At 39.1% G+C, this 24,073-nt stretch overlaps 1 protein-coding gene across 3 annotated transcripts in view; it reads left to right on the plus strand.

The window, feature by feature from the left end:
• RORA (RAR related orphan receptor A) overlaps positions 1 to 24,073 on the plus strand; it is a 327,797-nt gene that overhangs the window by 198,988 nt on the left and 104,736 nt on the right. The gene's annotated exons all lie outside the window — the stretch shown is intronic.

The following is a 24,073-nucleotide window of genomic DNA, read 5'->3' on the forward strand; positions in this document are numbered from 1 at the left end:
GAATTTGGCAATGCAAATTCTTTCCCTTGAGGAGATTGGCAGTCCCCGAGTGCAGGAGATCGTGCACCTTCTATATTCACTTCAAAACTGACTCTGATGTGTATTAGAATGAGCTCAGTCTTTTCCAGTAGTTGAATTTGAGTAATTTCATAAAAGTTGGCAATCCATCCTTCAGTGTTCTCTTTTAATTACAAACATACATGTGACCAGTCAGAGAGCAGGACCATGCCCCTTGGTTAAATAATCAAGTACATGGTTGTGATCTGAGAGACTGGATCCTGACTGGAATGGCAATGGTTTGCTAATTTACCTTTTCTTCTCAAAAGGTCAGACTCCTTTTAAATCACAAGTGAATTCCTGAAAGTTAAAGCCTATTCATAACTAGGAAAAAAGGAGAATTTGCCATAAAGATTATTCTCTATGAACAGTTCACTCAGGTCTACTTTGCATATTACAGAGTCTATAACTAAAATTCTATTTCTCCTATCCGGGGAGATTTCAATGAGTGTCAGTTGTTTATAGGTCACAGTGATTCACTTCTGTAAGTGGAGTGGCTGCAGAGCTCTCCTGGTGACATTAATGGCTCTCTTCCTCCAGTCCAGCAATGCTACTTAGGAGTCACTGAAGCTGAGGTCAGGTCTGAAACCATTTCTGAAAGCAAATGAGCCAATTACAGCAGAATCAGAAGAAAATCAGCTGCAACTGGAAATGCATGAAAACAATTTAGTTACCTGCAGGTAGCATGCTGGGAAAAAAGATGGGAGATAGTTGCTCTCAAGGCAAGTGCTTCAAAGGCTGGGACTGCCTGTAGCTTGCCTGTTTATAGGCTCTGCAGATCCACCCTGAGTGTTTCCCTGGTTATCCAAATGTCCTTATCTGCCTTGAGTGTCCTTTAGACAGAGCAGCCTAGGAGAGCAGGGTGTCAATTACTTCAAATCTCTCTTAACTTTCTTTGGAATATTCACCAATTAGTATTTTTCTCTCTTCCTGGCTGTCTTTCTTCCTTGCCAATTTTCAAGTTATGTCACAAGATTGCCAATGAAATTTAAATCTCTGTAGCTTGCTCTGCCTTTCAGTGTCATTTGTGTGAGCTTAGAGCTTTTTCTAAACTGAAAAGGGTTTCAGCTCTAGTAACCAAGCCTGCATTTTCCCAGGCCCATATCTTGAGTGCACAACAGCGTTTCTGAGTTCATACACAGGGTGAGGGTCTTCAAAGCAGTGGAGAGTCTTATCTGGGCTCTTATCTCTACTGGTGTGAGTGTGCTCAGAGAGGGGAGGAAGAGAGTGGTGTCAGGAAAATGCACAGATCCTCTGAGCTTTGATATCCTTGCACTGAGCAGGGGGGAATATCTTATGTGGTTTCTTTGGGTTTTTTGTTTCTTTGACAACTTCAGGACAGCTTTGATTAACTGAAATTCTGAGAACGGTAGGTTTGTTTGCTGTGCAAGATGTAGGTAAACTGTAGTTCAGTGGTTAAAAATCCCCACAAGCCTCAGAAGTTAAATTTGATTGCAAAGCAGCTTTATGCCAGGAGTAATTCCATTGTCAGCCTGTCAGTAATCCAGGTAACAGGCTTGCTTGGCTTTGGATAACCAATAACAAAACTAGGGGAGATGTAGTGGGCCTATGCTTAGGTTGCCTAACATTTTAAATGAGATTTCTTTTTTCCCCTTCTTAGAATAACACATCTATTGTTTGCAGAATGCTTTTGCAATTCAGCAGGGTGAAATTTATGTAAAGAAATGTTTCATTTGTATTCTGTTCAGTTTTATTTGAACTAAAGTGTTAAAATTATTGCTTCCCTTTTTTTCTTTTATGCTGCACAGAAGAGAGTTGGGAGCCTGCTTATTTAACAAGTGAGTGAGAGAAGAATCAGGTTCTAGCTGCCATCAGCATTCAATACATGCTGAAAGCTGCAGAAAACCCTGCAGGGAGATGCTGTAGTGTCTGCAAAGATCAGTGTCCCATCTCAATAGTTCCTGGAGGTGGGGCTCCCACCATGCCTGGCTCTTGAGGAAGAAGTAGAAAAGGGCTTCCATATGGAGGAAAATGAAAATTTAACATACAAATCTCCCATCCTTAGTTTCCAGGCTAAAATATGTCGATGTTGAGTTGCCTTCATATTTGTTCCTTAGCATAAATTTAGCCTGTAGTTAGCTGACTGGTACTTTAAGCTTATTTCTCAGCTGATTCCTGCTTCTCTGAGCCACATCATTAAACCCTTTTGCCTCAAACCAGAAAATACATATTGCACACCTTTGAAAACAAATGTACCCTGGGCAGGAGACAGCCCTATTCTGTGTTTTTGTAGCACCATAGGGCAGCCCAGCAGCAATAGCTTCAAGAAGGCACACACACACCAAAATGCTCTTTAATGTTTAAGAACATTTCCAACAAGGATTCCTTTTTCCCATATCAGTCAGCTCCAGTCCATATGGTGGAATTTACTTGTGCAGTGGATTCAACATGTTTTTTTTTTTTTCTTAAAGGGGAGTTATTTAGTTGAGCCAGCAATTATTTTACATGTACACCATAAAATGTCTGATAGTCCTTTTAAGTTTTGCTTCTTATGCAAATTAATGTTCTGACTGCAATCAATACCTGTTCTTTATAATGGAAGTACTTTTTGCTTGCTGTGGTTAAAAAAAAAAAAAGAAAAAATCAATTGCAGGTAGTCTCTCTCAGTGGCAATTACCCTTTCTAGGTATTCTTGTTATTCATAAAAGGAATAGTTGAAAGCAGTGAATTAATCCTGTATTTGCTTCTGTCAGTCACAGAAAAATATTTTCATGTCAGGCTTCTGGCAAGACAAGAGGGCTCTGTTTAACCACAGAGGCAGAAAATTCCTTGCTGCTTACTATGACTGCTGAGTAGGCAGGTGCTTCAGCAGACACCACCTTCAGGTACCCAAGGCAAAAGTATTAATAACTGCACAACTTTTAACAAAGAAAACTTTGAATGACATTAGTTGCATTCTGTGAATGCACAGCCTGAGTGGGCATGGTCACCATTCAGAGCTGATCTTCATTCACAGTGTGGCTGGTTTTGGCCATTTCCTGATGTTTTCAGGTGTTAGCTGTTTAGTGAGCTTGCTCTCAGTTCTTTTTTTGAGTATGGAAAAGAGGCATTAGGAATTATAGGTGATTAATGAGGTGATTCTATGCTTCATTTGACTGCTGGCTGTGTTACTACTGTGTAAGGTAAGCCAGCAAAAAGAAACACACTGACTGGTGTGACAATTTCCTGTGACAAAATCACTGCAGCTGCAGTCAGTATTTCTGAATCAGGGGAGATGTTACATTAAATAATAATTACTCCCTAATTCTGTAACTTCAGTTTCAACTGCCTGTTCAGGCTGCAATAGAAGCTTACACTTACCTTCAAGTTCAGATTTTAGGATTATCTGAGGAGTGCAATTATCAATTCAAATTATTCAGTCACTATATTAAATATTATCACATGGAAAATAATAGGAATATAAGAGAAGATATTGAATGCCTCAGGGTGATGTAACTTTGGCATTATTAAATATTGATTGAGAAAAGCATTTAGGTTAATACAGGGTTTCAGAGGAACAAAAAAGGCTTGATATTTTCAGACAGGCCTACTCACACTTTAGGGTGTTCTATGCTTACTCATTTTCCAGGGAGGTTGCATTCCTTTTTTCTGAATTCTTATGCAGATGTTTTGACTGATATGGGAAGAAATTGTGGCATTGTTTGCTGTCTGCAAATTATTTCCCTGCCTAGACAACATTTTTTGATGCAGAACTAAAGTTTGGGGTTTGCCCTTTAATCAGAGTTTAATTCTAGCTTTGAAAATAATACCTTCTTTTGGTTCACCAGCAGGAAATCAGTGTTAATAAAAGGGATTGTCTTTTGGTTTCTACTGTTGTTCTGTTTCTTCCAGAGTAGTAATATGTTTTTCCAGAGAGTACATTCTGCTGACTGCACAGTACAGTCTCCAGATTTCTGTGAAGCTGATGTTTCATAAACCATATGAGCCAAAACCCTCAGGCCCTGTTTTTCTGTAGTGAGTCTTTTTAAAAAAGTGATAAGAAAACATGCCTGCTCCCATGACACAGCCTGTGGAGGAAACCTTAGAGACTGCCATCCTTAGATTGGCCCTGCTTTGGGAATAATGTCCTCCAAATGTTAACTGTCCAAGAATCTATTGATCATTAAGAACTAATTACCAAGGAGCCTTACAGATACATGAAGAATTGATGAAATATTAGAGGATAACTTCATATCATGCTACAAAAATTCAGTTAGAAGTAATTTCTGCTGCTATGAATCCTTGTTCATACATCTGAATCTTGGAGGGTTGCACATCTGCTTTTTTATCTGCAGAGAGGATGTCTGGCTAGAATAACCCAAAAGATCAAGGAAAAAAATAACTGATGTCTGTAGAGTCCTTCCTTTTGGGGGCAGACTTTAGACAGGTGTTTTCTGGATCTTTTCAGTCTTCCAGATTGGTTGTAGAGTCCACTTTTTAAATATTTTTGCTGCCAGATTTTCTTGTGAAATCACTGCATGTGTCATCATCTCAGGTTAGTTTGGCATTTAATGTTGGCTTCATATATAGATGAGAAGCCTTCATTCAGGGGAGAGCAGCTTCTCCTAGGCCTTGCTTCTTTCTGCAGCTTGGCAAGAGCTCAGACTTGTTTTTAAGTCACTGGAAATATCATAGCAATGTGTGCCCAGTCACCCAAGAATGCAGGTGAGCCAAGCAGGGGTCTGCTGTGGAATGAAGGTATGTTGAGAATTTAGTTTGCTGCCTAGAGTGATGTTCCACATTTATTAAATGAAATATGAAATACAGATGGAAATCATCACAAAGATGTATGGCCAAGTTTGGCTGGTGAACTGGGTGCAAAACACAAATTTATATTGGAGATTAATTTCACTCCTAAATAGAAGAGACTTTTGGGGAAAGAAAAGGAGTGTACCAGCCAGCACTGTCAGAATAAAAGGAAATCAGTGTGCTAATTGGGAAGACTGATGACAAAAAAATCAGCTATCTAAATATTTTGTCTTATTTTTTTATAAATGAGAGTTAAACTGCTATGTAAAAAGTAGCTACAAACCCTAAAATAGCTGTTCAAGAACAACTGGCAAGAATTAGCAATCAAATCATTGTACATGTGAAAGTTATTACAGCTAAAATAAAAAAAAATTTAGATCAGGGTTAATTATAAGATGATGCAGTAGTATAATTAGTATTCTTCCTATGGAGGATTATGGGTCCTTCTAAATGCCCTTTTTGATTGCCTTCTTCCCTTTTTTAATTTCCTCCTTGTCCTTTTTGATTATCTACCCCATGACCCTCAGGGCTCCTAAATGTAATGCAATTGGAATAACATTTTTGTTAGAGGTGTTTTTTTATATAGGCTATTAACCTCTTTCTTACCAAGCACTGAGAAATTACTTTCTGTGAGAGCTCCAGGAACCATAGAGGGACTCACAGGAATCCCTGGAGTTTTTATGTAGTGCAGCTTCTTGCCTGTCCCAAAGCAGTCTCCAAGGATATGTCAGGAACTGATGTGCATGAGAATGAGCAGAGAGAGAGGAGAACTTCCTTGGGGTGTATTTTATATCTTGGCAAGATAAGATCTAGCAGATCTTTGATATTTCCAAGGCTGCTTCAGTGGTCTGACTGTAAGCATGAGAGTTTAATATAAAATACTATTGTCAATTGTCTTTAACAGGATTTTTGGAATACTCTTTCTTATAATTATTACCTTTAAGAGCAATAGGCTGAGGTTTTTTTCCAGAGGGTACATGTCTCACTTCTTTGGTATCCCTAAGAGGACAGCAGGACCTAACATTTCAGTCCATTTTGGACCCCATGAAAAGCAAGGGTTATTTGCTTTTTATGTTTCCTGTGGGTGGAGTAATAACTACTACTTTGCTGCTCAATAAACATCCCTATTTTGTATGGTTCTCTTGGGGCTAATTTTTTTGTGGAGGTGCACTCTGTTGGGAAGGAACATTGTTTGTATCTGGACAATCAGATGTTGTAACTGAGATGCCTTTCAGTTAATATTCTTCAGTGTATACTTTAAAATCAATGGGAGGGGCACCTCCAAATACAGAGTGCTGGTTACTAATGAAACAGGACATATTTTTGCTTGTTTCTATTTAATGTCCTTTACTCTTAAGTCTAACAATGAGACATCCACCTCTGGATGAATGCCCGTTCTTGCCCATTTCTGTCAAGGGCTAGAGCTCTGGAGCTTTGAGATATTGTTATCCTCTACTCATTGTCTGTTTTTCCAAGCTTGAATAAACTTGTACTTCATGTGTGCACGTAGAGTGAGGTCTTGTTTTCACTTGGCCAACAGCTGGTCATAACTTTGCTCTGCAAAACTGAATTCATAAGCAAGGAAAGCACTGTGAGCTCTCTTTAAATTTCCCCTGTCTGTAACCAATGTTGATAATTTATTGTGTATATATGTATCCTTTCCTGGACTCCTTTGTTTTTAAGGGCTGCTTCCCAAGGAACTCTCTGGATAAGTCTCCTTAATAGGCCAAAGTCTGCCCTCCAGGAGTCCAGTGTAAAAGTCCCATTGATGTTCCTCCTGATTCCACAAAATATTGAGACCTCTGTCATTTCATGGTCACTGTGCCCCAAGCAGCCTCCAGCCACCACATTTCCCTCCAGCCCATCTCTACTTGCAAACAAGAGGTCTAACTTAGTCCCTCCACTGGTGGGCTCACTCACCAGCTGTGATAAAAAGTTGTCCTCCACACACTCTAAAAACTTCCTGGACTGTCTCTTTTCTGCTGTGTTGATTTAGCAGGTGTGACAGCATGGAATTGGGTCTGCAGTACCTCATGGATACCTGGAAAAGAGCTTTATGGTGAAAGGGTGAAGCGATTGCTTTATTTCCTGAGGTAGCATTACTGTTATGCTTCACATTTTTCAGTGTCTGTGGTCTGCTTTTCATTGAAGGGAATTATCAAGCAGTTACTAGGAAAGCCACATGGTTATAGGCATAAATGTGAGACCAGGGGAGGAGAAATGATGATCTGGTTGTATTTTTGTTCAGAAAGCTGGGTGCAAGAATGTCATCTTTGCCTGTCTTATACCAGTGTGAAGGAGCTCACATAAGCTCACCTGAAGAAGGAAAGCCAGCAACAAACTCTTAAAAAAATTCTGTACAAAAGTAATATTAGTTGAGGTATTGGTGTTGAATACTGCTAAAGAAAGCAATCCTAGCCAAAGAGCACAGAGTTGCTCTTTCATGTGGAAAAAGAAACCAATGGTGTTTTTTAAGTGCTACCCGGTAAAATTAATAATTTTTGAATGAGTTTACTGTGCTTTGTGATATTTGATACATTTTTTGAGGAAGACATTTCTTCTGTTTTTTAATCTAGAACTTTCATGCCAATAGAATATTTGTGTCATGCAGGCAATATACATCTGCTGTAAGTCATTGGCTACCGTGCTTAAACCATTCTTGGGTGTCTGTGCTCACTTAAAGTGTTTTAGAATGGTTTTTCAGGCTGCCAGACCTGGAAGCTTAGGTAGGAATACTGCTGGGAAGTTTCCCAGTGCTGCATCTCTGCTGAGATCTGGGCAGTGCTGAAAACAATTAGTTTAACCATGGCACCAGTATACTCTAAACCTTTCTGTTGGCACATCCCAGTTAGAGAGACCTGAGCTAGGGAATTCTGGAGCACTCTTTGAACAGTCCAGCTTCAGTTTCCTCACTCTTCCTCTCCTCTCTGGGTCTGTCTCAGAATGGCGAGGTACTTTTGGTTGGTTTGTGTTATGTGAAACTGAAAGAAGGAAAAGGAGCAGACACTGCATCGTTCCTGGAATACACTGGCAGTGTGCTCTTGAGATGAAACAGCTCAGTGTCAGAGCTCACAGCTTGGGTTCTTGGGGCCAGCGTGCCCTTGCCTTGCTTTGTGGCTTATCTACTTGATCCCAAAATGAGGGATCACCTCTATTTTTCCTGCTTAAAAAAAAACAAAAAACCAAAGCCTTCAGCCAAAGATAAAGGAAGTAAGGAAACAAAATACTGCATAAATTCTGCATTTTTAGAGAAGTTCGTTGGTGGCTTTTTTTCCAGTTGAAATCTTTAAGCTCCCATGTTCCAAATGTGAAAGAGTTGAGAAAATGCAGTGGTGATGGGCCTGCATTCCTTAAAAACATATTATAATCTCCTACCAACAAACAGGTTAATTCAGCCTCTTTCTTCCTCTTTGCCGTATCAGTCCTTATGATAATGTTTTTAAGATTGATCCTGATTCTTGATAGATTTGGACCAATTTTATTCATTTGTGCTTTTTAACATTTACAAAATATTCTGTAGAGCTCAAAGTCACTGGGGAAAGTCACAATGAGAAGATTTTGAGAAAACAGGAATTTTGTTAAAATAGATTATTTTTAGTCTATTCTGTACTTCATATCACTGTTTATTACACCTACCAGAAACTGTGACTATCTCTGTTTAGCCAGCAAAATTCTTTCCTTAAACCTTCTGTTCCCTGAAGACCCTCAGGAATACAAGAGCTTTTACAAATGTTTGGAAGTAATATAAAGCTGTGTACCAGTTAAAAAAAAAAAAAGAAGAAAAAAAAAAAAAAAAAAAGAAAAAAAAAAGGCATGAAAATGTCCAAATAATCCACATTATTTATTTTTAGGGCTCCAGGGAAATTAAACAAGGGCAGGGGAGAAGGCATAACCTTACTCCTTTACATAGACAGCTCAAATTTGCCAGTATTAGCAACTGAAGCTCAAGACAAGAAAATTGAGCATTGGTCTGTAAATTCATTCTAATGACATCACTGCCAGGATTATCCTTTTGGGGATGGATTGTGTAGGGGGTTGGGAGGAGAAGGCAAGGGATTGAGCAAGGGAGATTTGATTATGTTTGAGCTATTTCGATTTGAAGATGCTCTTAACTGACAAAATAGAAAGAGTCTTATCTGAGAAGGGATTTTGCTCAGCTGCTTTAAAAATCCTCCATACATACTGAAAGTCAGCACATTCCCTGGAGGATCAATTGGATTGACAAACTCTAGACATCCTCTATACCATCTTAGGAAAAAAAAGTATTTCCATACAAAAACTTTCTCCAGGCAAAAAGCATGACATGCAAAGAAAGGGTTGTCCTGGGGCAATTAAAAAAGAACTTCTCATAAGTAAATTTAGTGCTTGCAAAAGTTGCTGCAGTGACAACATTTGCTACCAAAGGGCTCTCTTTAATCCAACAAGCTGCAGCAGGGCAAATGTCTCCCCTGGCACTGCTCTCACAGCAGCATGAACGAGACCTAAAGGTGGGGTGAGAGCTCTTTAGGCTCATTCATCAACAAAACTCACTTCTAACTCACAAGCTGTCGCACTGAATTAAAGAAAACTCTCATCCAAACATTTCAAGTGCTTAAATGACTTCCTGCATTTTAAGCAGTGAAGTGTTGGTCTCTCTGAAGGGGCCAAGGCAACTGCCAACTGTAGTTCAACAAAAGCCCTGAATGCAGCTGGTACACAGTCAGTGGGAAAATGACATCTGCTTCAGATTTCTTGCATTTCCTACACTGAAACAGAGTTAATCTAAGATATTACCAAACAGTAAGAAACTTCAACAAAGCTGTGCCTCTTATTGGTAAAAAGACAAAATATAGGAATAATGTAATTTTTAAAAAAGGCCTTCAGTTTTAAAAAGTTGAAATTCCAGATTATTATCCTTACCAGGTAGGTTTATGATAGTTTGGAGAGTACAGAAAATTTAACAACTACCTATTTTAGAATACTAAAATTTAGCTAGACAGGAGTTGTACTGGCTGAAATGTGGTCCCTAGCTGAAGATCAAGGCAAGGGCTGCCAATTCACAGCCAGGAGATCCCCAGGCAGCTCTCAGTTGGGTCATTAGCTGGGTGGCTGAGCACTGCCAGTTCCCAGACTGGATCTCAGCACCAGGCATGGAAATCAGTAATGCTCATGTGCCTCAACTGGCCTGGAGCTGCTGCAGCTGGGCCATAAAGAAAGGAAGGGCAACTTAAACTAAGTTTAGGCACCTAATTTAGGTGCCTGGAGTTCCTGTAACCTGCAGATTGAAAGCCTGCCTGCAACACTCTGGGAAAATACCTCTACTAGCTAATACATGAAATAAACTGATCAGGAAAAAAATAAAAGTAGGATGAGCTACACTAAAAAGAAATTAATTACTCATTCTCACTATAGTTATATCAAGGTATACATTAAAAAGTGATGGGATGTCTCCAAGAGGCTCTTGTGTTCTTCAGTCTTAAAAATGAGACTTTGCTACCTTAGAAATTATTTTTTAAGAAATATTACTACAGGTTTATCTCACCACAGTGCATTAAACTGGACAGACTTAGCTTAGCATTCTCTTGTGTCCAAATATTTATGCTAACCCAAGTATCCCCAGGAAAATGTGCACTGAGTGTTCTACCAATACTTTAAAAGTCAAGGTATTTCTGTGTTCTTGTATCTCCAAATTACGTATGTTAAAGAATGAGAAGCTTAGAGAAACTCCTGCCTAAGACATTTCACATCAAAATAACACATTATATGTAACATTAGTAGCACTGCACAGATGCAACCAGGCATTGAAACACTTGAAACAAAAGGTAAGACAAGGACATAGGAGAAACAACTAAAAAAAAACCCAAAATGTAAGCTGGGAGAACTTTGAAAGCACAAATCCACTAACAACTAATTAAGAACATTAGATCAATTCTCCAAGTAACTCCAGTGATGTTTCCACAAAGGAATTTGATGTTTCAGTGCTCACTGTCATTTGTGCTCAATCCCTATGTGTGAATAGCTCGAGGGGTGTTTTCCCACACAATTTGGTCAGTGCATCCAAGGCAGGGATCTGGATGTGCCTATTGAGCCAGGCATTCAATTTCTGGTCTCCATCTGCATTACAGGGGTAACATTGCCTCACAGGGATTCTTTGGTGAGGACAAAGTTTGAAAGGTGCTAATTCATCTCAGAAAACTCAAATAAACATATCCTGATAGGTTTCTAACTAGCAGCATCATGGCACAACATTCATCTGACAGATACACAGCAATAGTGGCCAGTTGGCTTAAATTAGTAATTACTATCCATCATTGGTTTATTTGTGGGGTTTTCTCCATTTTCCCCTCAAACTTCTGGCAAATATAATGAAAAAGGACGACATGGCAAAGTGGAATTCAGAAAAATAACCTTCAAAACCAGACAAGTTTTATATTTAACTTTTTATAACCTGAATTGCCATGTTCAGCATGGGTCAGACAAGGAATTTGTTAGTATTTGGAAAGAGCCTTCTTTGGATGCCCTGAAAATGAGCTGTATTCATTACTTAAAATCATACACAAGTTGTATAAATATTTACTGAGCTGAAAGAACATGTTGGCCAATGTTTTCCACAAATCAGTGGAAGGGAGTCTCTAATTAATGAAAGCAAAACTGTAGGGTTTACTAGGCACTTAGGGCCAGTTCTGGAAGCTGAACACAAATGCCATAGTTCAAACACTGCAGTCTATTAAGTCCTAGTGCTCTCTTGCTCTTGGCTGACTGCTCACAAGTGTGAAGAGGATTAAGGTGGATGGGATCACTGCCAGCTTAAACTTGTTAAATGACTGCATTAGAAAAAAAGGCTCCATAACTCACTGCTGTTGAATATTTTTTCCTACAAAATTCTCAGCTTCTGGAAGGATAAAAAATGCAGGGGAAAGGGTTTGAATGGGGGTTTTCTTGGGGAAGTTAAAGTGCATTTACTGCACTGATAACAGCATGATCATAACCACCTGACCCACTGAATACAAATAATAACTGGGGGGAAAACACAATAATTAATGACCAAGTCTTTGTGCATTCCATCAAATGCAAACAGCTGTCATAAACATCTTAATTGAAAGAGCTGCTGGATAGGGAATTATAGCACTGTAAAATGCTTCTTCCTTCTGCTGCTCCACAGAACTGGAACATAGCAAGGCTTTAAATTTTTAAACACAGCTTTCATATTCTTTGGCCCACAGAAAAATCTCTGAAAAACCAGCTTGTTAAGAGATTCATCCAGCACAGCTTCCTACCTTCCTTTCTGTCTGGGATGCTTCCATGCACTGAACACACATCACTCTACTTATCAAAGTTTTTAATAATGTATTCTAATTGTTTAAAGTCTACATAACAACTTCATTTGAGGGGAGACTATTCCTCATTATATGCAGAGTCTAAGCAAATCTTCTGGCTAAACTGTCACACCTGAAAAATTTGGCAGACTTCAAAGTTTGCCATAGTTTTTTTTTGTGGGTAAAAGGGCTGAAATTTTTGGAAGTCAGAAAGACAGATCATTTCTTATACCCAGAGTGCAGCCAGAGAAAATGTGGAAAAGGAAACCAACTCTACAATTTTAGCAACCAGTTATTATCAAATTAATAGAAGAACTTTGTGCATGCCAAAACCTTTTCAAAAGGGCAGACCACTGGTGTCTGCTCATTACAGACAACATTTTCAAGATGAACAGATCCTACCACTACTGCCTCCTCTATTAAGAAGAGTCACTTTATTTGCCACACCATATTTGAACATTTGGGGTTTTTTTATTGCCTCCTCTTGCCAGTAAAGAATGACTAATAACTGTAATTTGTAATTTCCCAGCTTATGTGGTTTCTGTGTCAAGCAGTGTTCCTTATCTTTTGTAAGTTTCAATTTGGAGAAAATTGTCTTGCATATCATTTTCCCCCCATTTCATGTCAAATTAAAACCTTCTGATTATAGCATAGGTGACCAACTCACCACCCAACACAGAGACTGAGCTTTTCTGTTTGGATAAAGTTGCAAACAGGCAGGTATCAGAAGCATTATCTGCCTGTGTTGGCCAAGCAAAGCATGCTGGAATCAAACTCTCTTTCAAATTTGAGACACCACTTTCCCCCCAACCCTGAGAAAGGCTTTTCTCTTCAAAAGCACACACTGCAGTGTCCCTGTCAAAAACTGGCATTCATTTTCTCTCTTGGCAGACATGAATTCCTTCCTTTAGATGCACAACAAGCAGCTGACTCAGGCCTTTGAAGACCTTGATCCTCACCTCCCTCCCAAGCTGTAACTTGGCTTTGCTACACAACCCCTGGAAAGCAGCTGGGGACAGCACAGGTCACAAGGAGACTCTGGGCCTATCCTCCCCTCACTTCATGTGTTCTTCACAGGTTACTGAAGACAAGAATCTGTTTTATACAAAATACTAATTACTCTTCTGCTCTACAGCTTAGGAGGTGAACAACCATGCACATGTTCCCTCACAATGTTCCTCAAGCCTCACTAAGCTCCACTACAAATTGCTTATTTAACAACAAGCTAGAAAGCACAAAAAACCATTTGAGTTATACCAGCCTACTAGGAAAGAAATGAAAAGCAGCTCAGTGCATCCTGCTCCAGCCTTACCCACAGAGCCACAGCCTGGCAGGTTCACCCCTGCTGTGTCACTCACAGCAGTCTCACCAATGGTTCCTTCTGTGGAAGGAGAGAGGTACATGACACCAACAGCTTCCCTGAGCTCAGTGCACAGAGAGAAAAAAAGGCTAAAGTCAGTCTGGAACGTGTGCTGGAAACAGAATTTTTGCTTGGGGCTTTTATCTAAAATTAACTTTCTTTTTTCAGTGCCAAATTGGTGTGCATATTGAAAGCACTAAATACTTGCTTGAGGTACTCTGCTGTCTCTTTTGAGTGTAATGTATAAAAGAAACCTTTCAGATCCGAAAGAACAAACAGGCAAGGCTGACTTGGCCAGATCATCTCAAAGTTGGTAGGCAGTGGGGCTGCCTTGCAAATCCCATCCCACAGATCTTGACAGGCATTGAGGAAGGTCATAGTTTTCCTTTTTATAACTGGCACTGAAAGTGCAAGGTGAGTGAAACTTAGCAATTTTTACTACTTCTGTTGTGTCATAGTATTAAATAACTGTTAAAAAAGAGCAACAAGTGCAGCATTCACAAGTAGCTAAGAGGGAATTAGAAATTTGTCAAACTCCTGTCAAGAAATGTAGTTCACATCAGGAGCAACCAGTTTATTAATTTTGCTGGAGTTGACAGACTTTTCTCCAGAGTGTTCTCCACTTTCCTGAAATAAGTTTAGTGATTTAAACTCAACTCTCCAGGGATCTTGACTCTGAAGGAGTCTGAAATGTTGAAGTGCTACTTGAGCTATATTCAAGTCTCGAATTTTGCAAGAGCTTCTAGCACAAATTCTTCTCTCTCCCTGGTTTCCCCTCATTCTTTGCAGCTGTTGAAGATGACATAGTAGAATCTTGCTTCTTTTCCTCAGGAGAGCAAAGCAGTGAGACATTGATATTTGACCTCAGTGTATTTTGATATTAAAAAAAAGGAGAAAGTTACTGTGATAGGAGACAGCCTCAGAAGAATACTGAAAGGCAAATGTACAAGCACATTGCATCTAAAATACTCAGTTGGGACTGATAAAATAATGTGTGAGGAATCAATTTTTCTAGATCAAAAATATTATCTTATAAATATTTTGCAGAAAAGCAGAGCAAAGAAAATATGATCCTTATTAAAAATATTGATGACCATTCAAATAAACTTAAAATAATCTGGTTATAGTAGGAACCTGATACCCAAAGCTGCCTTCATTTGGTGCACAATGGGCCAATTTTATCCAAGATGTGAAATGGATGAAAGTCACTGTGGTGTTAAAAGGAATTTAGCCAGCCCAATGCACTTTTTGATTTTGAAAGGGGTTGCAGGGAGGAATAACCACCAAATGAGACAGCTGTAATTTTAAATCCTGTAGAAATCCACAAAACAACACTGAATCCTCTGTTGTCAGTGTGGGATTATCTATTTTACTCTACAGGATGATTTGAAGAACAATCAGTAAACATTTATTTTCTGTGTATTCATTGTCAGATCTTAGCACATAAGTAATACTGTGACCTTAGTGCACTATTACAGGAGCTGCTTCTAAAACAGGGACCGAAATTTAATTTCTAAAATATATGTGGGTTACAGTATGAAATGCACATTAAAATTCTGGTCCTCAGACACATTAGATTGATTATTTTGTGGTATCTCAGTCATCTTGATGAAGTCATGAACTGATTGTGAAAGATGCAGTGAGAAAATTCTTGCTTGGGGAGTTTTTAAATTAAGATTGCTGCTACAAGCCAGGCAGCCCAGTTTATAAATACATGACTTGTAGTTATGTAACTACTTAGCTTCTGTTTCTTGTCTGTAAGCTGCAGATAGGGTTTTGTTTTGGAGGATGTACAAGCACTAACTTGATGATGGGAAGTACTGCAAAAAAGCCAACCCAGTAACACCAAGGAAAACACCCATGGTAGAGTTGCCTGCTTTTTAGTGTGAGATGAATCTTAGTATTTTGGGATTTGCCTGTCACTGTTAGGTTTTTTTGTTTGTCTGCTTGTACTTTTTTTTTTTATTGAATTCCTCATGTCTTTGCAAACATTGCATCTCTTCCAATAGTCACAAGAGTGGCTTGGTAAAGTGCAATTGCCCATGTTGATTATTGGATTAGACAAGGAATTGACCAAAACCAAAAAAAAACCTGGTAGCTTGCAAGCATCTCACCTTGTGTGATATTCCTGCTTGTTCTCAAAAGTTAACCTGGACTTTATTGTGGCTATATTTGGACCAGAGATGTCCCAGAGCGACTTGGATGTCAGAGCAAATGGGGTTGATAAATCACTTGATGGTGTCCTTCACCCGTGCCGTTTCCTCAGCTTGGCAGAGAAACCCTCTCACTGTATCTGGGGGATTGTGCTGGTCAAAGTGCCACCTCTCAGGTAAATACACAGTGAGGATATATACAATGAGTCCCAATTGCTTTGTAACTTTTCTGCATCCTTTTTCATCCCAGTTTTATAATGTGGCCAGCCTCTCTCCACTGCCATCAGTGTTGTACATTTGAAATGCCCATGGATCTGTTTATCATTAAAATGGTCATCAGCACAGAGCTGACTGAGCAGTATTTGTGGTAGAACAGTAGGAATTGCTGAAAGTTATTGGCTTGTGGTGCAGTGTCCTGGTTTGAAAAAGACACCTGATCTCACGATGTGCCCCCTTCCCCCACACTCTGCCCTGCGAGAGAAAACTCCGAAAAAATAAACAGGGAGTCTCCCCCTCCCCCTGTCACTAGCCATCAGTGCTTCTTAGCATGGGAAAAAATTCCACAGACAGAGAGGAAAGGAACAACCAACCCCAAGCATACAGAAAAAAGCTTAGTAGCAAGGTGCTCCCCTCATTGCTGTAGGCAACTTAGTGATACAAATAATATTTGTCCATTGTCTTCACTTCCAGTGGCAGTTAAAACTCTGAAGCTGAAAATTTGGTTTGACATGAGTTAAGAACATTTGTTTCCATGAGGAGTTCCATTGCCAGAAAATGCCTGCCATACACCATCACCACTGGCTTCAGGGGGCAGAAACAAGCAGCATTTTTGTTTGGCCACACAGAAGTATTGCTCTGCTTTGAAATTGTAGGTGGTTCTCTCTTTTCACTGATGAGTGTACAAATTTAATGTCTCACAGAAGAGTGTTTGTTAGAAGAATTGTTACCAATAGTTTTTAATTAGGCATATTTTGCTTATTTTTAAGAACTCATCTTGAACACTTTTTTTTTATGGTTATTCCTGAGAACTAAGCAATTAAGACTGGTGTTTGAACTGGTAATGAGTGTTTTGAATTTCTGAACTGACAGCAGTCTTGATGATCTCTTTATTTAAAGAGAAGAAAACCTATTTGACTAAGATCAAAAGGAGAGAAAACACATGGATGTAACTCACCAGCAGGTCACCTTGCACCATATCTACTGACCAATTGCTTTCTATGCCAGCACTGGCAGAGTTTTATGATCATATCCTACTTGTGGACAACTCATGAACAGGTTTTCTTCTGGTCAAACATTTCTTTGGTTTTCTCCAAAGGATCAATGAGAGCACAGAAGGTGAATGGATGCATTAAACCCAACAGATTTTATTGGAAGATATGATAGGGTACAATAATAAGAAAAACAAGAAAAATTTTATCTGGAAACGTGTTCTAAACAGAAACCCTTTTTTTTTTTCCCTTGCCTGTAAGAATGTCCATCAGATAATTTTAAATCATAATGCAATGTGTTGAGCTTTGCAATGTTCTTAAATAATGAGTAAATACTGCACAAATTGTAAGTAGAAAGGACTGCAGCCATTTGATTTTGTTACATTTTGGTTTTGTTTACATACTGAAAGACCTTTGGCAGTCTGTGTGAAGATGTTCACGTGGCAGTTTTAGGTATGAAGGCACAGAATTGGGGCATTGAGGCTTCCTTTATCTCCCATCTGGAGGGGCTGCCTCTAAGTGAGGGTTGGTGGAACCAGGACTGCTACAGCCTTGTGGTTGTTATCTCAGCTGCTATCTCAGGTCCTGGGCCTCTCTCTGAGAATTTCAGTTCTGCTGGAAGGACAGTTTGATTTCATGCATGGTTGGCCTTAGGTAACATACAGGAAGGCATCCCCCACCCTCTGTTTTATTTGTAGTTTGACAGTTTTCCTGGATTTTATGGAAATACTCTAGACTTTTGAAGGCCAGGCTCGTGCTTTTAAATGTGAGGTTGTCAGTAGTCTTGAACAAAACAGCCTGAAAGGCTTTGATAAGAGCAATGCTTAAGTGAAATGCTGCTTTGAAATTACTTGAAAAGTGTCCTTGGATGAGATGTCTGATTGGGGAGGTCTGGGAGAGCAGGCAAGTAAAAGGTAATTGTATGTTTCACAGTGGAGGAGAAAAGGCCCATCCCTGCCTGTCCAGGTGTGCACTGTGGGGGCTCCAGCACACACAGGAACTGCAGCATGTGCTGCTGCTTGGCTCCTCCTGGTATCAGCAAGCAGGGGGAATGCAGAAATGGTGCTGCTTGTCTCATGCTGGCACCTGCTGGGAAGGTTCCATTGGCCAAGCTGACACTGAGACAGGACTGCAGTCAGTGAATGGAGTGGCCAGCAGTGAGGATTGGCTTTGAGAGACATGCCAGGGATGCAACTGGCAGTGGTGGTCCACGGGTGGTCTCGGTGATCTGGGTGGTCTCGGTGATCTGGATGGTCTTTAACAACCTAAATGATGATTGATTCCCCTCAGGAGACTGCACATACTGCAGAGCTTCTTGCCCATATATCTAATGTGAGTTAAACAAATTGTTCCTATGAATGTGCTGATAGGACAGAGCCTCCAGCTGAAGGGGCCTCTCTTTGAATGTCAGAGAAGGAAATAGTGTTGTGCCTGCAGTGGTGTCTGCCATGCTCCTGCCAAGGCTCTTCTGTCACTGATAAACTCTGTGAAATGGTATTGCAGCAAGGCTCAAGCAAAATACTCAGAAAGTCTGTGACTGTTTTTAGGAAATTGGTTTGGATTTCCTTACACCCTGTTTGTCCCAAGGACTGGAGGAGCTTGCTTGGATTTGTGCAACTTTGTACGTTGGCCTGGATTCTGTCCATCTAACTGCTCTGCACTGCAAGGCTGTTTGGAAACCCTTGTGATTCACTCAGGCAGTTGTGCAACAAGTAGTCATTAAAACAAAGCTGATCTGTGGTCTTCCTATAAAGATTCCTGCTGGAAAGAGTCTTACATACAGTTCTGAACTATCTTTGACTTTTAATGTGCAGAATGCAGTATAAATGTAGGATGGCTGTTTCATTTGCTCTCTCATGACATTTGTCGTGTAAGAATGTTATGGCTAATTAATGCAGATGCTTTATTTTTTTTTCCTAATGTAAGACAGTGTTTATTTGTGAGGACAAAAATACATTAAGGCTCAGAGGGACTCTCAGTGAGGTTGTGCAAAAAGGAAGAAATGGTTAAAGTTCATCATCTTTACAATTAGGAGCAGTTTTGTATCTGGAAATCAGTTTGGAGTCTGTTAAGAATTCTTTATTTGGGAAAAGTCTAGAAAGAGGAGGGAATTCTTTTAACTGTCAGTTGTACAGGTAACTCAGAACAGTGGTGATTTCTCTCTTATGAATACTCTAACTTTGAAAGAAGTCATATGTATTCACATTCTCACAGGTACTACTCTCTCTTTAAAGGTGGGGGGAGGCTGTCAGCGGCTGAAAAATGAAATCATAAACTGTCTAGATGAGGTAGGAAGTCACTTGCAGATGTAGGAAGCCAGTCTGAATTCCAAGGCCTAAAAATGTCATCTACCTCAATAAAATAATGACAAACATTTTTAAAACATCCTTGGGTTTCTTAATCTGTTTATTTCAAATACTTTTTATCTGTATTTGAATAAAAAGTAAAAAATTGTGTTCTGGAAATTTTTCTGTAGCTAATTCAGATGTAACCATACGATTCAACCAGTAATACTCAAGAAACCCCTTAAAATATAGCTGTGAATAATTTGTTGATAGAACTTAGGTACAAGGAACAGCTAGGAATCTTAGGATAGAAAGGTTGGAGATTTTTTCAGTACTAAAGCAACATTGATTCCTATGACTTTGTTACATACCTACAGACTTGACAATGTGATTGATCTAGACTTGTTGAAAAAAACCTAAAACTTTATTTTGCGTGGTAAGATCTTTCATTTTCAATAAAAGATGAGAAAAAGTCTGGAAAATCTGGAATGTTTAAAAACTTATGTCATCATATTTTAAGTTGAGGGGTTTTTTATAAGGAGACATTTGGGCTTGGTTTTATTTTGGAGGGGTGGTGTCAGAATTTTGGAAAGCTTCCTTGTTCGTTCATGACTAGTGGCTCTTGTCCTTGATCCATGCTACCCTAGAATCTAATTTTAATTTTTTCTTGAGTGAACTGTAAGCAGTAGAGTCTAGTTTTGAAACAAAATAGTGAAATTGGAGTACTTGGAGTACTTTCAGTAGTGCATGCTGATCATCATTAACAGCTCTTCTGTCCTAGACAAGGACATTGTTTTGCTACATGATTTTCTTTCAGTAAATTCACTGAAGTTGTGTTTGCAATATTTGTATATGTCTTATTTCACCTTGGTCAGCATAAACAGTAGCCCCCAAGGTTCACAAAATTCCTTCAAGCCAGAGCTCCATACACACTTAAATAGAAACCACTATTAAGATTTGTGAGAGAATGAACTCCTTTCTGAGTACCCCTAAATCTACTGTTTTCCCTTGGCAGCTTTTCTGCAGGTGCCCCAGTGTTACATACAATCTTCTGCCATAATTGCCAGCTTTGTGTGGTGACAGCAAAGAAGAATTGGAGTGACAGGATGAAACATAGTGGGATCCAAGCTTGTAATGTTTTCTTTCTGATTTTACACAATATGTCAGGCAGGAGGCTTAGAGTTTAAAACTTTAAGGTTTGAGGTTTTTTACCCCTGGGATTTCCAATCTGTCCTAAAATGCCTGAGTTCCAAAACATGCTAGGGACATAATGCTGGCTTGAGGGGAGGGTAGGAGAAAGTGGGGGAAAAAAAAAAAAAAAAAAAAAAAAAAAGAAACATATATTGATACATACACCCACATGAGCAAAGCATCTTATACCCAGAGCATCTGCAGAATGTCTGTCATGAGCCTGGTGTTATCACCTGATCTGGACACAAAAGCAGAGCAAAGGGAAACAGTGGCACTTTACAGAAGTCCTGGAGATTAGTTGTGTGTTCTGCCAGTGATGCCTGTGTTTATCCACACAGACTTCAGGGGAGAGTTTTCTTGAAGGTTTAGAAAATTGCACTTAAGAATATTCTACTTTGATATTTTGCAGAGTAATGTATTCTGCCAGACAAAGGCCTTTTTACTTATCTTTCTGTACATCAAAGTGGGTTTTCCCCTTGAAATATGAGAAGCTGACAACTGTACAACAGCAGCAGGGATCTGGGTTCACAGAGTAAGCAGTGTTTCATTATGCTGCTTTATTTGGATGGGCAACTGTGAGAAATAGCTTATGATGTATAAAATATCTGAGTCTCTTTTTGTACTTTAAGACATTGTTATCTCTATTTGAAGTTGGTTAGTGAAGGTCAGTCAGGCTAACTGCTTGCAAGAGAATATCCTGTCTGTGTTGGTAGATACTCTTTTCAAAGTTCATTGCATCCAACAATCTAATTTTGTAAATACCACCCATCATGGCAAATTACATACAGTTAGTGGGAGGGAGGAAGGGAATGGTGTATTCTTTTCATTAAAAAAAAGAAAGTTGATTGTTGTCATAAAGAGCATTGCACAGCCATGATGAAAAGTCTAAGCAGTTAATTTGTTTGAGATTTGGTGTTGATCAGGAATGTCAAATTGCACTGAGGAAATGATACGTTCTATGATAACTGTAATTCTGAAACTTTCACTCACTGATAACCATGGCAGTGATATACTGTGGTATTTTCATGACATTTCCATTGCTTTTCTTTGAAGTCTAGTTGGTTAAGTCAGGAAGTCTTTCTGTATTAGCAACACTGAAGTTACAGTGTTGTTTCTTCCTCTCTTCATGTTTTTTATGTTTGTTGTTCAGTGAGAATGGAATGCTGGCAGTGTAGGGGAGTGCTAATACTGGCAAGTAGTCACTTACTTCTCCAGCCTATCACATTTTGAAATAAAACCCATTTTAAAATGGGATTTTATATTAAATAACATTTTTAAATGAATCAGTAGGTTCTTTGTGCTCTACTTATTAAAAATAAATCTATGTCTTCAGTGGTGTATTGGATTTAGGTTTTATTCTACGGTTTATTCTCAAAGCTACATAAACTGATGGTCCTGCCCCAGAAATATTTACAAGCAAGAGAAATCCTTGGTAATTGTGCCTGATCTTGTGAATAAAATTACTGATGTGTGTTGGACTCGCAGAATTCATTTCTCAAGAGATCCTGTTGATTTTAAGAGAACTGATGCCTTGGCTGCACAGGAAAGGCTTTCACATGTAGATGCAAGTGGGATATAGCACTGGCCCAGAGAGAGCCAGAGATCTTGTAATTCCCCCTTTTTACCTTAAGTGGTTTTCTGACTGATTTTTTTTTCCACAATACACTCATTTCTAGGTTATTATTAACTACCTTGAATGTTGTGAATAGCAGTCATTGGCTTCCTTCAATGCAAGGAAATCTGATTACAGTGTTACATCTTCAATGTTTATATTTATGTAACCAGGTATAATGTATCTAATTTAAGTAACCTTTTGGATATGCTGGTACCTTTTTTGCTCCATTTTTCTAGTTGCTTAGAGTTGCCTGTGTGAAAAGGAAGGCTACTTAAAACTTAATAATTTATTTTACGTCGGTGAAGATTACTGATTAATTTTGAACTCACTGGCAACATTTATCCTTGTTCCACCAGATTGCAGCTACTTTAAAACCACAGCTCAAAGCAAAATACTGTGTTTTCAGTGCAACCAACAGTGGAATAATGAAGAAAATGCAAAAATATCTACCTCTAAGCTGTTGCTTTAAAAGGTTATCTAAAAATATCTGCATAAACCAGCTAAAACATTTTACCAGATTATAATCGGTAATTATTATGGAAACATCTGATTTGGAAAAACCCATGACATATCTCACATTAAAAAAAAAGAAAAAAAAAAAAAAAGAGGTAGAAAAAACATAAGCACTAGTATTTCCATCAGTGCAGTGTTTCATGTATCAGGGAAAGTGGGTCCTCAGTCAGCGAATACAGCTAAGTCTGTTTTGTGCTGTGGCAAATCCCATTGTGAAGAGGCTGTGAGTAATAAGAAGTGACAGCATAAGCACTTTCTGTTCAAAGTGATTTTACAGAAAGCATTATTTGCTGAGAAAAGTACACATATGGCTCCCATAATGCTGAAAGAGCAATGCTGTGTCCATTTATTAGCACTGGTGTTGGGAGAGGAAGTTTTGCAAATGGTGTTCAGATTTAAGACCTTTTCCTCTGCATTCCCATTCCATAAATCATCCTTAAAATCGTAGGAATGAGACAGATAGGTGAGGGCAAGGCAAGAGTGTCTTCCAAGGAGATGCTTGGACAGTTTGTGAGGATGAAGATGCTGTCAGGAGCTGTACCTGCTGCTAAGGGGTCACTCAAGAAGTCAAACAGCAGCAAAAATGCTTGCTTGGTGGAAGAGCCCGTGGGCCAAGAGCAGCTGTAATTTCCAGTTCAAAGGGTGAGGCAGACCCTTGGAAAAACCTAGAGAGAGGAATACCAAAAACTACATTACTGCCATTGAGACATTTTGCTGTAGGTGTTTCAGATCTCTCTGCTGCTTCTTGCTCAGGCTCTCTTCTTCCCTAAGCTATTGTTCTAGAACAGTGCTCACCTCCTTGTCACACCCTCCTGTCCTGTCCTGTCCCCTACTCTCAGCCAGCCATTAATGGTCAAACTGGAATGAAAGCCCATTGCTCTGACAGATTATGATTTTAAAGGATGAATTTGCCCCCTGTAGTAGATACTTATATCTAAAGGGGTTTATTTTTGTTATGCTTGAGGGGTTGATTCAGTTGGTTTTTTTTGTTTTTATCACTTATCTTGGCTCTACAGTTTGTGTCTATAACCCTGATTCCTTGTGTGGGGCATGTGCACGTTTGGCATGGGCATTTCAATTTCAGTTAATACATACATAATCAAGTTGTAGTATTCTGATTCTGTAAATTACTTACCAGTGTCTCACATTTACAAAATTGCCCAAAACAAGTGCTCAGAACTTCACTTCTCAAAGCCTGAAGCCTCTTAACTTTTCAGGGAAAACAAACCTGTTAGTGCTTGATGGTTCAAAAATAAAATGCCAATAACAATGTAAGTGTGATTTTAAAAAAAGTCCTCATGACAATTATGGCAAATTTGATAGCTCAATATATGATATTGGCGCTAGATTTTATCTATCTATCAAAAACACAAATTATTTGAAAACTGTTTGCTTTGAAAGTTAGCTCTGTGTTTGCAAATAGAGTGTCTTCATTTTTCTCAGTTATTGTAATTTACTGCCTCTCTTAGATGCTCCACAACCAAGAAGCCTGAAATAGAATTCTGTTTCTTTCCATAGTAATTTGTTTTGGAAGAGATGGTTGAAGGAGTTGGAGGGTAGCAAAGGAGATTCAGGTCTCTTTCATGAATATTAATCCCAATTCCAAAATTTCATTACAGGCCTTGATCACAAACGAAATGCTTCAAA

The sequence above is a fragment of the Oenanthe melanoleuca genome, chromosome 10 (assembly GCF_029582105.1).
Source record: "Oenanthe melanoleuca isolate GR-GAL-2019-014 chromosome 10, OMel1.0, whole genome shotgun sequence".
Taxonomy (NCBI): domain Eukaryota; kingdom Metazoa; phylum Chordata; class Aves; order Passeriformes; family Muscicapidae; genus Oenanthe; species Oenanthe melanoleuca.